This window comes from Rhipicephalus microplus, chromosome 5 (assembly GCF_043290135.1).
Source record: "Rhipicephalus microplus isolate Deutch F79 chromosome 5, USDA_Rmic, whole genome shotgun sequence".
NCBI classification, from domain to species: domain Eukaryota; kingdom Metazoa; phylum Arthropoda; class Arachnida; order Ixodida; family Ixodidae; genus Rhipicephalus; species Rhipicephalus microplus.
The window spans coordinates 186883337-186897191 of NC_134704.1; the positions used below are offsets into that span (position 1 = coordinate 186883337).

Consider the following 13855-nt stretch of genomic DNA (forward strand, 5'->3'; position numbering starts at 1 on the left):
ACCAACTGCCCATATATGCAGGTACTCTGAGCGTCGCTTCAAGTAGTGACTGTGACATGGCTGCAGAAGCTGCACTGCAAGGTGCGGATGAGCTTCAGTTTGTGTTATTTTAAGCCTCTTACTGATACATTGTCGTAATTTCATTTCTTCAGGACCTGCGGTAGGGGCTTCCAAAAGCGGCTCCCACACATTGAGGTGCGTTCAGTGTCGCGATTTCTTTTTTTTTACCGAAATTGACTGTTGACCAAACCTCTGCAGGTGGCAGCTCCCTTGTAGCTGGTAAAAGAAATTCCGCTGACTTTTCTTGCCGGAGAAAACCTTAACCAGTCATTCAGCTGTCACAAAAGGAACTTGTGTGACCGGTAAGTTGTATGTTCACTTCAGCACTAGAGTGGATTGAGATAGAGACTTCCGCAGGCCGCTCGCAAGATTGTTTTGACAGAACTGTCCGAGGCACTGAACAAGCTTCACAAAACCCTCCAGAAGACGTCTCCGCCAACAGCTCCACGCCTGAGTGCCCTAGAGAAAATGGTGACTATGCTTTTATTGCAGCTGTTTTTAATGTGCTATTTTATGTTTAGGACATTCTGAGGAAACTATCCTCAAAAGGACACTACGTGTGCACTTACAAAATGTAAGGGTGGGCTCTCAGTGATTTTTATTTTTTTTGTACATTGTCAACATTGTGAATGGTTTGTTTTTAGGTAGTGGAATCGAAAACTTTGCACCACAGAAAGTTGTGCACCTTGAGTCTGAAAGAGCGAGGAAAGTGCTCGTATGGGATTAGTTGTTCTTCGCTTTTACATCCATTTTTTTGTTTATTGCAGTGCGTTCCTGTGTGCCAGCGACAATGTCTCCATCAATGAAGTACAAGCAAACCATTAAACATCTGCAAGCCAAAGTAGCAGCACAGCGGAAAACTATCAAAAGACTGCGGAGACAGCCTCACCAAGCACCGTCATCGACTTCAAAGGCCCTTGAAGTTATCCGACCGCACGTCACCGAGGAGGTTTTTAAACTTCTTTCTGCACATGTTCGCTTGAGGCCCAAACGCAAGGGCAAGCGGTTTCCCGTGTGGTTCAAGAAATTTGCTCTTCACTTAAACTTCAGAGGTCCGCGAGCATACCGATTTCTGGCTCCATATTTTTCTTTGCCCTCCCGGCGTTCATTAAGGAGGTGGCTAGCTAATGTAAAGATGACTCCAGGCATAATTCCAGGAATCCTTTCTTCCATTGCAACAAATACTCAAGCTTGGAATGAACGGGACCGAGTGTGCGCTTTAGTTTTCGACGAAATAGCACTCAAAAAGTATTTGTACTATGATGCTGCAAGAGACGTTGTCCAGGGTTTTACAGATGATGGCACTCATCGCACTTCAACCATCGCTGATCGAGGACTGGTTTTTCTTCTTGTTGGCGTTTCGAGAAAGTGGGTTCAACCGGTTGCTTTTACTATAGGGCACACATCAACACCATCATCTGTTATGCATAACTTGCTGGTGTCACTCATTTTGGAGCTTAGGAGCATTAATATTGCAGTGAAAGCAGTCATTTGTGACCAGGGCAGTTCAAATGTAAGTCTCGCTAACCAACTAAGAGTGACTGTAGCAAAGCCTTTTTTGAAGTTAATGGTGAGCGGGTATATTACATTTTTGATGTTCCGCATTTAATTAAAACAACGCACAATAATGTCCAAGCACACAAGTTATACATTGGGGATGACATCATTAACTGGTCGCACATTGTAACCCTTTACCAATCCTTACATGAGTTGCGGTTGCGATTGGCTCCAAAGTTGACTGAACGGCACGTTCATCAGAAACCTTTTTCTAATATGAAGGTGAGCAGAGCAACTCAGGTCCTCAGTGCATCAGTTTCGATTGCTATCACGGCATTGGTGTATGCGAAGGTGCTGCCTGCCTCGGCCATCACTACAGCTCAATTTTGTGATCGTATGGACAGGATTTTCGATGCCTTGAACAGCTGGAGTAAAAAAAGAACTTCGCAAAAGCTGCGGCATGCAATCATAAAAAATGATTCAGAGCTGATTGACTTCCTCCGAGGCCAGCTTCACTGGATTGCATCATGGCAGTTTGTTGGCAGACGTCAACCACAAACCATCGTAGGTTGGCAAATTACAATTGAGGCAATTTGTCAACTATGGGACGACCTCTCCAAAAATTACAATTTTGAATACCTGTTAACACGCAGGCTTCAGCAGGATCCTCTGGAGAACATATTTGGCCACATTAGGCAAAAACAGGGTTGCAACACCAACCCCAATGTAGCACAATTTTTTTGTGGCCTGAAGCACATCTGCGTAAGAAAACTCTTCAAGCTGTCAGAATACGGAAATGTCGAGGATGATGAATGTGACCTCTTCCAGGAGCAGCTCTCGCCATTCTCCCTCACCAGTGCGTCTCTTGTGGATAATGAGGAGTGTGCACAGCCACAGCCTGACGGCTTTCCCGCTCTAGACGATCTCTCTGAACTTGCGACAAACGTTCACTCCCATATTATCGATGACTCCACTGCATATTATGTAGCTGGTTTTCTCATCAAACACTTCCTTCGGAATGCATGTGACGGTTGCAGTTGCCCACAGTTACTGAAAGACGACAATGAGATGCTTAAGAGTACCCACCAGTATTTCACAATGCTCAAAGCATACCACGTCCCCAGCAAACTTTTTGGGAATCTCACTGTGCCATCAGAAGCAGTTTTTGCATACGTACAACAACTTGAATCTCACTTTCTTGCCATAATTGAGGCCACTGCACATCACCTGAAAGTGTGCGATGTTTTGTAGTACCATCTGTCAAGTGTTGGCGATTTTCATTTCTGCTCTGCTGGGTTTCGCGCGAAGTTTCTAAAAATGTTTTGCCGGGTTCGTTTATGTTGGCATGTGCGTTTTGTGAACCGAAACTTAGATAAGGTTAGGTTCCAGTCTTCAATCTCAGGCATACAGCTTGACAAGTTCAAAGGTTAGCAATTAGCGGCGGATTTACACTAAAGTATTCGAGTTGAGCCGAATCCTGCAATAGCTTTGTTATGTTATTACTTCGTTACAGCAGACTTCATTATGGTCCTATGTGCTTATATTCAGCTCAACTGGACTAGCCACTCCTTCGTTGCATACATTGTTTAGGTTACCCCCTATGAGGAGTAGGGACACTGTGTATTCGCTCGAAGTGATTTGCATAACCTTAAAAAGAATGTTGGGTATCCTGTCTGTATTTTTGTAGCAAATGCGGGCGAACTGTACACTTTACTGTGGCTCGCTTGGTCACTGTGTATGCTTTATCTCTCCAGCTCAAGTAATATATCGATAACAAAACCGCTTGTTGAAATGTCTTCGAGCGGGTAAGGAACACAGTATGAAGTGGGCACGGTTCACGTTATCACGCTTTTTGTCTTTTAGCTTCTAATCAACCTCCTCATCTCGCCCATCAAAATTTTCAAAAGAATACTCAAACTTGTAGCGTTTGATGGGGCTGCAGACGCTGCCATTTTATTTTTATATAGCTTTTGAGTGATAACGTACGATGTAGAGCCTTTGTGAAAAATAATGAGCCAAAGTGGTTTCCTTCTGCTATTTATTAGCCCTGTAATACTGCTCTCGTAGCACCAATTAAGGTCCACAATTCTGGATATTTGGGTGCACGTTAAAGAACCCCAGGTGGTCTAAATTTCCGGAGACCTCCACTACGGCGTCTCTCATAATCATATAGTGGTTTTGGGACGTTAAACCCCACATATCAATCAATCAACAATTCTGGATAAGTGATGACTACAATCTATTTTAGCTCGCAAGCGTCACAGCAACACCCAGACGCAAATCACTTGGGATCTTAAGTTTTTGATGAAGGCGACGCATAACAAAAGCCACAAAACCTGCCAGTGTTGTAGCATAAAGTTTGTCTTTCACGTAGTGAGCAAGCTGCAAAGCCCTACCTTTCTGAGGACAAGCAGGCATCAAGTCTGCTTTTTTCCTTTTGGACCAGCTGTTCTTAAGCACAGCCAGCACACTGCACCTTTGCTTTTATGCTATATTGTGTCGTGTGGTTTCTGTGTGCTCTTTTTTTATATGCATTATTTCGGTTAACCCCAGGCGTGATTCGCGACTTCATTGCTGTGTATATGTCACTTTTTCTTCTTCATCAGCATTGTGCGCTGTGTTTTTGCCATAGATCCTTACTTACCCACTGGCCCGGTGTGTCATACTTCACCAGCTTCTCGGCTTCTGCCAACTCTAGCGATGTGTGCGTTGTCTGTGTTCTCTCTGTATTTGTTACAATTTATTTGTAAGGCGAGATGCATTTGTTGTCTACCTTTGTCATATTGTGCTTTTTATATTCTCAGACTCTACCTTGCCTTTGAATAAAACATTACGGATACTCTGTCTCTTTGACTGATATATACATTGATCACTCGTTCCAAAAGAAAAACACAAGCGCGATGAATAAAACCGTAGTGAATTATCATTACCTGCATCTCTTTTTATTATAACGTAATTGAAATAAAAATTACGTCACGACCGATTCGCACGAACCACTGAACAAAACAAAACAGGGAATTGCTAAATCAAAACTACCTACAAAAATATCCATTTGGACGATGAATAGTGGTCTGAAATCATGAACTTTCGTTATAGCCAAACGTCGGTTATGCAAAGTAATTCAAAATTTGCGCCAGGGAAACCGAAACAGGAAGCGCACGCCACTTGCTCTCACCAACCACTAGGTGTGCTAGGGTCGATTGGGCCGCTGGGGTCTACGGGAGTGCCCACTCTTAACCTTCATTTCTCTATGGCTAAAGACTCATCATCGTCATCATCATCAGAGATGAAGAAGACGTTGCAGTCTTTGTCATGTGATTGATAAAGCGTATTTGTTCGAGGTGCTTTGTGTGCTCGTCGATTCCGCCCAATATAAGCTATATTTTGCAAAACATAAAGCACCATCATCTGTAGACACTTTTGGCGCTTAATAACAAAACTACATTTATGATACGAAACGTTGTCATAAACAAGCGTTTGCTGGCCTGCAATGACATTACGCGAATTGAAAATTTGGAAAGCAGCGCAATATATTATGTCGATTGAGGATAAGAACTGCTTATAGTTAATTTTGGGCAGAACAACAGACACGCTATATATGTAGAGCTGCGTCTTTTATTACGCTTGAGATAACCCCTTACGCGTGGAGTTCGTGACTCGGAGGTAAACGCGTTCCTTCGACTCGGCTCTCGGGCTCAGCATCCTGGTATGTTAAACACTCTGAGCTTGCCTAAGCGGTGCACAATAAGTGCGAAAGCGCTTGGTGAAAACAAGATGAGGCTTTCGCAAAGCATTATGATCCTGCGCAAAACTGACACGATAAAACAGAGTCGTCACCGATACAAATGTTGGTACTAAGTTTCTTGCTCTGTGGTTTCTCATGGAACAATCGAGCTTATGTGCACTCATGAGGATCCGTACTGTCGATATACTAGAGACTGCCGATATTACGAGCGTATGCTTTCATCGCGAATTTGATATTCCATTGATTGATATGAGGAGTTTAACGTCCCATAAATCACAATATATATATGAGAGACGCCGTAGTGAAGGGCTCGGGAAATTTCGACAAGCTGGGTTTCTTTAACGTGCGCCGATATCTGAGCACACAGACTTACAGCATTTTGGTCTCCATTAAAAATTCAGCCGCCGCAGCCGAGATTCGATTCCGCGACCTGCGGGACAGCAGCCGAGTACCTTAGCCACTAGACCACCGAGGTGGGGTGGTTTCGAGACTTCTCCACTTTTTTTAGTTCGCCAATAGTCACTTACGATTTAGCGTGTCTCAAACCCTTGCTTTCAAACTGCACAACGTTGACTGAGAAGCTAGGCGAATCCGTTCAAATTCTGATCGTACGTCTTTCCTTCAATTCTGTGACGGCAGGCTCCTAAAGCCGGGAATGCCTCGAGACATTTTGATACGCCTGCGTATTCACTCGGGAACTATGCTGCGTAGGAGGTGTGCATACACCGATAAAAGCTTAGCATTTCATTAAACGCACTAAAAACGAGCAATTACACACATTTTCAGGCAACCACGCGTGCGCTACACATGCAGACGGTCTTGACATCTTCAGTACAAAGTGACTACAGCACCGCCGCTGCTGTCATCCGCCGGAGAATCAGCCGAGCAGCGGCGTGGCCGCCTCGTTCACTCAAGGGTGTCTTGATGTACTCCTTTGGAATAGCGTCGAGACATTGCTGTTGTGGACGCCACATTAGCTCAAACGTTCGCGTTTACTGGCATTGCCTGGCATGCAGAGAGAGATCGCTTTCAACAAAATGCCTGGTAATTCGGCTGAGTTCATTGTTTCTGGCGGTAGGGCTTGCACATAAGATGTTGTTAAAAAATATATTAGGCGCCTAATATCATGCACAATGCATTTGATTGCGAAATAAAGGCGTTTAGAGCGAATCCATTGGTCTCTCTAGCTTCCTAGCGGCGTAGGTCGTTGCGCTCTTGCGGCCGATTGACTAAAATGACGAGTACCAGAATTGACGCGGCAAAACAAGAGCGTGTGAAAAACCTAAAAAAAATGCTCAGTACATAAAAATCATGACATACCTTTATGTCTGCCATGACATATATGACATGGTCATATATAACGCTCGTTTGGTGAACCTAATGTATAATAAAATTAACGTCGTATGATAAGAGCATGAAGAAAATATACATGACTGTTCATAACGCGAAAGCCTTGCCATGCATGTAATATAGTCCATGACATACATGACTCAGTCATAGATCTCTTACGGTTGCTTTATTAACTTGATCTGCAGTAAAACTGACACGGAATAATATGAGCGTATGGCTAACATGAATGACTGGTCAAACACGGAAATCATGTCATCCATGTTTTACGCGCCATGACACACATGGCACAGTCATAATGTTCTAACGGCCGCTTTAAACTTTATGTATACGAAAATTAAGAGGGCAGGTTAACAGTGCGAGATAAATAAAAATGGCCGGTAAAACAAAAAAAAATTCACTGCTGTCATGTATGCCATGCCATACATGACCTGGTTATGGAGCTTTTACGGCCGATTTATCCACTTGTCGTGGACCAAAATTGACACGACATAATATGAGCATACGGCTAACATAAAGGACTGGCCTAAAACCTAAATCATGCCGTGCATGTCATGCGTGACATGACATACATGACACAGTCATGATGTTCTAACGGCCGTTTTAACTATATGTATACCAAAACTGACAGGGCATGATAACAGTGTGAAATGAATAGAAATCACTGATAAAGCACCAAAAAATGTTATGCATGTAATATACGCCATGATATAAATGGCCTATTGATGGAGTTCTTGCGGCCACTTTAATAACTTGTTTTGGACCAAAACTCACACGACCTAATATGGGTGTATGGCTAATATGAAAGACTGGTCGTCACACGAAAATCATGTCAAGCATGTCATGCACGCCATAACATGTTGCACAGTCAGAATGTTCTAACGGACATTTTATTAACTTTGCGTATACCAAAATTACCCTGCTGTAATAACAGTGCGAGATGAATAGAAATGACTGGCCAAACACCAGAAAAAGGTCATCCATGTCATGTATACCATGACATATATGAGCCGGTCATGGTGCTCTAATGGTGATTTTGAGTGTTTGTGATTGCTTGGGATAAGATTAACGTGGATAAGCTTAATCCAGCCTAATGCACGCTGTTTAATGGCCATATCATATAATCCCACTGACTGGAGAAACTGAATTTGCTCAAAACGGCTGGTTCAGGACTATATTGCTCTAAATTAGCTTAATACTCCGAATGCCTAGGCAATTACAATCCGAATGCCTAGGCAATTACAACTTACTGATGACAGACTTTCTCAAGATTACCTTAATGGGAAATCGCTTAAACTAGCTTAACCTGGATGGGGCTAGCGTGACCTTGCTCCAGCATCCAATAGGCCAGACAATATCAACTCACTCCACTTCACTTGATCATGATGAGCTGAATTCGGATTAGCTTAATCCACCTTAATAGACATTGCCTATTGTGGCCATACTCAGTCATCTAACTGGCTAATCAATGTGAAAGTACTCAAGATTGGACGGTTCAAGAGAAAGATTGGTTTGATGCCGCCTGATCAAATATAATCAGATTGGCTTATCTGAACAAGCATTAAGAGAAGCAGCGAGCGAAGCAATAATGGATGGTGAAGCCCCCAATGAGTGGAAACTAAACAGGAGGAGCATAATCTATAAAGGAAAGAGAAACAAAGCCAATATACACAACTATTGTCCCATAATAGTGACGTCAGTAGTTTACAGGCTGGTAATGCAGATAGTAAAGGAAAGACTACAGACATAGATGGAGAATGAGGGGGTGCTGGGAGAACTAAAAATTGGTTTCCGTGAACGAAGGAGGTTGGAGGACAATTTGTTTTCAGTGATGCAGTGTATTGAAATAGCAGAAAAAGAACACAGGCCCCTGTGGCAGGCATTTCTAGATATCACGGGAGCTTACCATAGTGTGATTCAAGAACACTTGTGGAGAATACTAGACACACTAGATGTGGATGATGGAATAACTAATCTTCTAAATGATATCTATAAAAGTAACAAGGTAGTTATCAATTGAAAATAACAGATATCTAAACCTATAGAAATACAACGCTGGATTCGACAGGGATGTTCCTTGTCACCTTTGCTATTTGTGCGGTATCTATAGAGACTAGCAGCAAAATTAGAGGGGAGTCGACTCGGCTTCAGCCTCTCTTTTGCGAAGTAAGAAAAACACATTGAACAGTCATTACCAGCATTGATGTATACAGATGATATAGTAATAATAGCTGACAGTAAGTAAGATCTGTAGGGATTGGTAGACATCTGTAGTAATGAGGGACATTGATTAAATTTTAAAAACACATTGAACAGTCATTACCAGCATTGATGTATACAGATGATATAGTAATAATAGCTGACAGTAAGTAAGATTTGTAGAGATTGGTAGACATCTGTAGTAATGAGGGACATTGGTTAAATTTGAAGTTCAGCAGGTAAAAATTGGCAATCATGATTTTTATTGATGACCAAGGCAGTGAGCATTAGACAAGGAAGTCACACTAGAAACAGTGGATAAATACGAACGTTTGGGCGCATGGATAAATAAGGGGGCTGAGTACCTAAGAGAGCACGAAAGATACGCAATGACTAAGCGTAACAGGAATGCAGCTGTAATGAAAAACAGGCCACTGCGAAACGTCATACAATAGGTATGACGTTCTGAGAAGAATTTGGAAACGCCCCACCGCGGTGGTCTAGTGGCTAAGGTACTCGGCTGCTGACTCGCAGGTCGCGGGATCGAATTCCGGATGCGGCGGCTGCATTTCCGATGGAGGCGGAAATGTAGGCCCATGTGCCTCAGACTTGGGTGCACGTTAAAGAACTCCAGGTGGTCGAAATTTCCGGAGCCCTCCACTACGGCGTCTCTCATAATCATATGGTGGTTTTGGGACGTTAAACTCCACATTTTATCATCCGGCATTCGGAAAGGTGTCATGGTCTCGGGTTTGACGTTCGGCAATGCGGTCTTGTGCATAAAATCAGAGGTGCAAGCAAGATTGGAAATTAAACAACGTGGCATAGGTAGACTTGCATTGGGAGCAGGTGGGTATACCCCAAATTAGGGGGTACAGGGTGACATAGGATGGACATCGTTTGAGTGCAGGAAAGCTAGCAGCAAGATAAAATTTGAGGAGCGATTGAGAAAAATGTGAGAGGAGCGTTGGGTTAGAAATGTTTTCAGCTACTTGTACATGAATAATGTTGGGACTAAATAGAGGAAGCGATTTGGAAAATTGTCAAGGAAGTATATAGACAACAGCAGAACACCAAGCCAAAAGATATTGGTAAAGAAGATGCTGAAGAAAACAGAAGGGCACATGTGGAAGATTGGAATGCTTACAAAATCATCACTGGAGACCTACCGAACTTTCAAGCAGGAAAAAAAGAAAAGATATACGATAGTCCTCGAAGTAGTCTGCTGTTCGAGGCCAGAACGGGAGTGTTGCGGACCAAGACGTACTGAGCCAAATGCGAAGGCAGAGACACGGTATGTAGCATGTGTTGAGGGGAGGAGGAAACGACTGAACATTTCTTAATGTGCTGTAAAACGCTCCGTGCTATAGTCCAAGATAATGGCGCTGAATTTTTCAAAGCAATGGGGTTTAGAGACAGTGACAGCAAAATAGACTTTAAAGGAGTAGAAATAACGAGGTGGAGGCTAACTGATTGGTGGCTACAATGAAGGCGCGAGCGAAACTGTATCCCTAAACACATAGTGATATTACTTAACATTATGGCTAGGTTGCGTGAGCCGCCGCCCGATCTAAAGAGCACAGCTGGATACATCCATCCATCCATTCATCCGATGCTCGCTCGACGATCTTTCAGGCGTTTTTAAGTAGGCACGCACCCGTGATTTGCATTGTTGTTTTAATGTTTCGAATATAACAAGAACTCCGTTGGATGTTGCAACAATTTCAAGAAGGCTGTCAATAAAAACAAAAACTACACTGGCATTATGGCAACCATCAATCAAAGTATATAACGAAATAAGGTTTAAGAGCAAGCTAATATTTGACATAATTATTTATGAACAATACAAACCTGTTACAAGCCCAGGCTCGTTGTACTAGCCGTTGACTTCATCTTACACATTATGGACTTCAGAACTTAGCCTTGTCATCGACTCTCACTATCCACTATCAAGGCGTACAGAAAACTGTCATTTGTGTGTGTGAATAACAAAAATTTAGGGACCGTAAAACTTCGTCTTTATTAGTTTAAGGCGAGGGCGATCTTCCTTTTCTCGTACGCACCACAAACGCTCAGTGCATGAAGCATTTTCGAACCTTCTATGCACCAACTTCGTGGCGTTAAAACAAACAGGCGCAGTAGCGTGATAATATATGATAGCGCAGACAAGGAAAAATAATAAAAAAGCACGTTCAGTTTATTACTCGCAGATCCCGCCAGTATATGTACCTCGCAACGTCCTACGTCACTAGTGCACAGTTCTTACAGCCATAAATTGCAACCTGCGCACGCATATCTGCACATGACAGCACTGTTTCGCACGTATTTTTCTTTCTAGTGTGTAACCAAAGAATCTGTTTATTGCGAATACATGTATTTGAGGTCCTTGTTTGTCATTGTCACTGATGGAATGCTTACACAAGCGTCCCCAAAAGCTTTAATTATGACATCCTTCATTATGAACCGTGCAATCTCGTACTTACTTTTCCTGTTGATAACGTTTTCTGTAAATCTGGGTGTTCACTTATGTCTATGACATTAAGGAGAGAAAACCGTCAGAAGGCTTGATTGATTGATTGATTGATTGATTGATATGTGGTGTTTAATTTCCCCAAACCACCATATGATTATGAGAGACGCCTAAGTGGAGGGCTCCATAAATTTGGACGACTTGGGGTTCTTTAACGTGCCACCAAATGTGAGCACACTAATCTACAGCGATTCCGCCTCCATCGAAAATGCAGCCGCCGCAGCAGGTATTAGATCCCGTGACCTGCGGGTCAGTAGCCGAGTTCCTTAGCCTCTAGACCACCACGGCGGGGCAAACCGTCAGGAGCAACGTTATTGACTTTGTTATTGTGATCGCGCAAGAAATCATTCATGCATCTACTGGTCTGCTCGATATGGAACTTCCCACCAGTAAGTAGAATTAGTTAGACAACACATATGATTCATTTCTATGCTTCTTTTTGCATACCTTCTCTGTCATGTTGTCTTGTCGTGTGCTTCTCCATAGGCTCACCAATTAATTGGGTGCTGAAAAAACATTTTCCCCTTATCTTGTTGATTCTGTGAGAGAATTCACGTATGTATGGGATGATGGCAAAGCTTTTCCTGCTTGAGCTCGCTTTGTTTGCCTCCTTGCACCCTTTCTCCAGCACCTGCTAGTGCTCGTCGCATGCGTGGGCGTAATGGCGATGGCTAGACTTTAAGAGAGAGTGGCCCTCCCTGGTAAAAAGCCCACTTTTCTGGACTGTTGGCAGCGTTTTCTCGTTCCAGGTAGATGTAGACTTACGGCTCACACCCACCACGGGGGATCGGCCCCGGTGTTCTGTGGTGTTTGGTGCAGTGTGGACAGCCTGCACGGAGAGGAAAGGCTGCGGCAAAGATACCTCGATGACGCACTTTCAGATGCGATAGCATCAGCTTCTGCTGAAAACTTCCACATTGGTAAGCTTCGGACAACTCTAGACAAGCGCCGACAGTGAAAACGGGAGAGAGCTCACATTCACCGGGCCGATGGTGCAAACTGGGCACTAAAACAGGCCCGGGTGGCTGAGTGTCGGCAGCAACTGCGTACGAATGATTAGGCAGCCTTCCAAGGCGCACTAAATTGTGGACGGCAATGCAAGCGCTGGTGGCGGCGGATCCTGCAAACCACGTTGCCTAGTTAGCTCGCGACGCCAAGCGCTTGCAAGAACGCTGCTCCGAACAAGCGGGGTTGCGGCGTCAACGTGATGATTGTGGGAGCACTTTCGCCAGGGTGAATGCCCTCTTTCGGCGAAAGTTTCGCCAGCGGCACTTTGTCTGAGGCTGCAATGTCTGTCACCGCCTTATGTTCGAGAACAACTACTGTGAATAACGCATTGCGAAACGCAGTCAAGTGCTCATTAAACTCCTCCTTGACCGTGATTACACGATGTTCGGTATAAGAAATAAATACTGCGGTAAAACCAATGCAAGCTCGTTAAGGAGCATGAACACGCAACCCATGATTGTGAAAGGCTTCAGTGCAACGCCGTGTTGGAAGGAATGCTGAACACCGGGGCCATACGTTTGAGCTTTCACTGGCTAACCTTTTGTACGGAATGCTTTGGCGGTTATCTTTTTGCTACATGTCATAATCTCGCACAACACATAATAAGAGACCCTTATTTGACGAAGTTTCGCATGTAACATAAGAAATTTACTACAGCTCTTTTTTAGAGCTGTTACTTTGCAACATTCAAAGGTGGGTAAACGAATCACATGCATTATGTGTTGGCATGTCAACGTATCATTGTCTTCATTTCTAATTTATTTGGTATTAGTGCTCAAGTGAATTATATATGCCAACAAATACATACCGAAAGTAGTTATGGTGTGTAGGCCCGTGTGCTCAGATTTGGGTGCACGTTAAAGAACCCCAGGTGGTCGAAATTTCCGGAGCCCTCCACTACGGCGTCTCTCATAATCATATGGTGGTTTTAGGATGTTAAACCCCACAAATCAATCAATCAAGTAGTTATGGTGACCGGTACATGTCTGCGTCAGAGAAACACGAGTGAATTTACTTTACGGGAGCAATGTCAATGAAGCATGCGGGATTTGAAGAACATTTCATGGACATTTCTGATCTACGTCATATTAACGTGTGCTGTGAATGAAACCTTTTTTGGACGTGGGGCACAATGCGAGACCGAAGTGCATCTTCGGTCACCGTCCAGCTGATGCTTTAGTCGTAGCTTTCAGGCGCACTCTATTGGTGACGTCTAGGATCAGGAGCCAGAAATTCAATGTGAGGTTTATTTCGTATCCCATTCCAGTACTTCATTTTTTGGCCTTTCGCCTCTCGTATTTTTCCCACTCCCCTTATCAGTCTTTTGTTCTTTTTGTTGAGCTACATAAGTTGCCATGTATTGCGAATATGCCCAAGCATACGATGTTCCTTCTTAAGCACTTTCGTGCTTACGAAAGCAAATATTAAATCATTAGATGTGCTAATGCCTATACATTTCTGCTGTGGGA

General features: G+C 43.5%; 1 protein-coding gene and 1 long non-coding RNA gene across 3 annotated transcripts in view; both read left to right on the forward strand.

Moving 5' to 3' along the window:
* The window catches only part of LOC119174059 (seizure 6-like protein 2), a 296552-nt gene that overhangs the window by 140426 nt on the left and 142271 nt on the right, over positions 1–13855 (forward strand). The gene's annotated exons all lie outside the window — the stretch shown is intronic.
* On the forward strand, positions 417–4396 carry LOC142818059 (uncharacterized). The gene is made up of 2 exons (XR_012895528.1): positions 417–531; positions 828–4396. It is a non-coding gene; the product is annotated as an uncharacterized LOC142818059 (long non-coding RNA).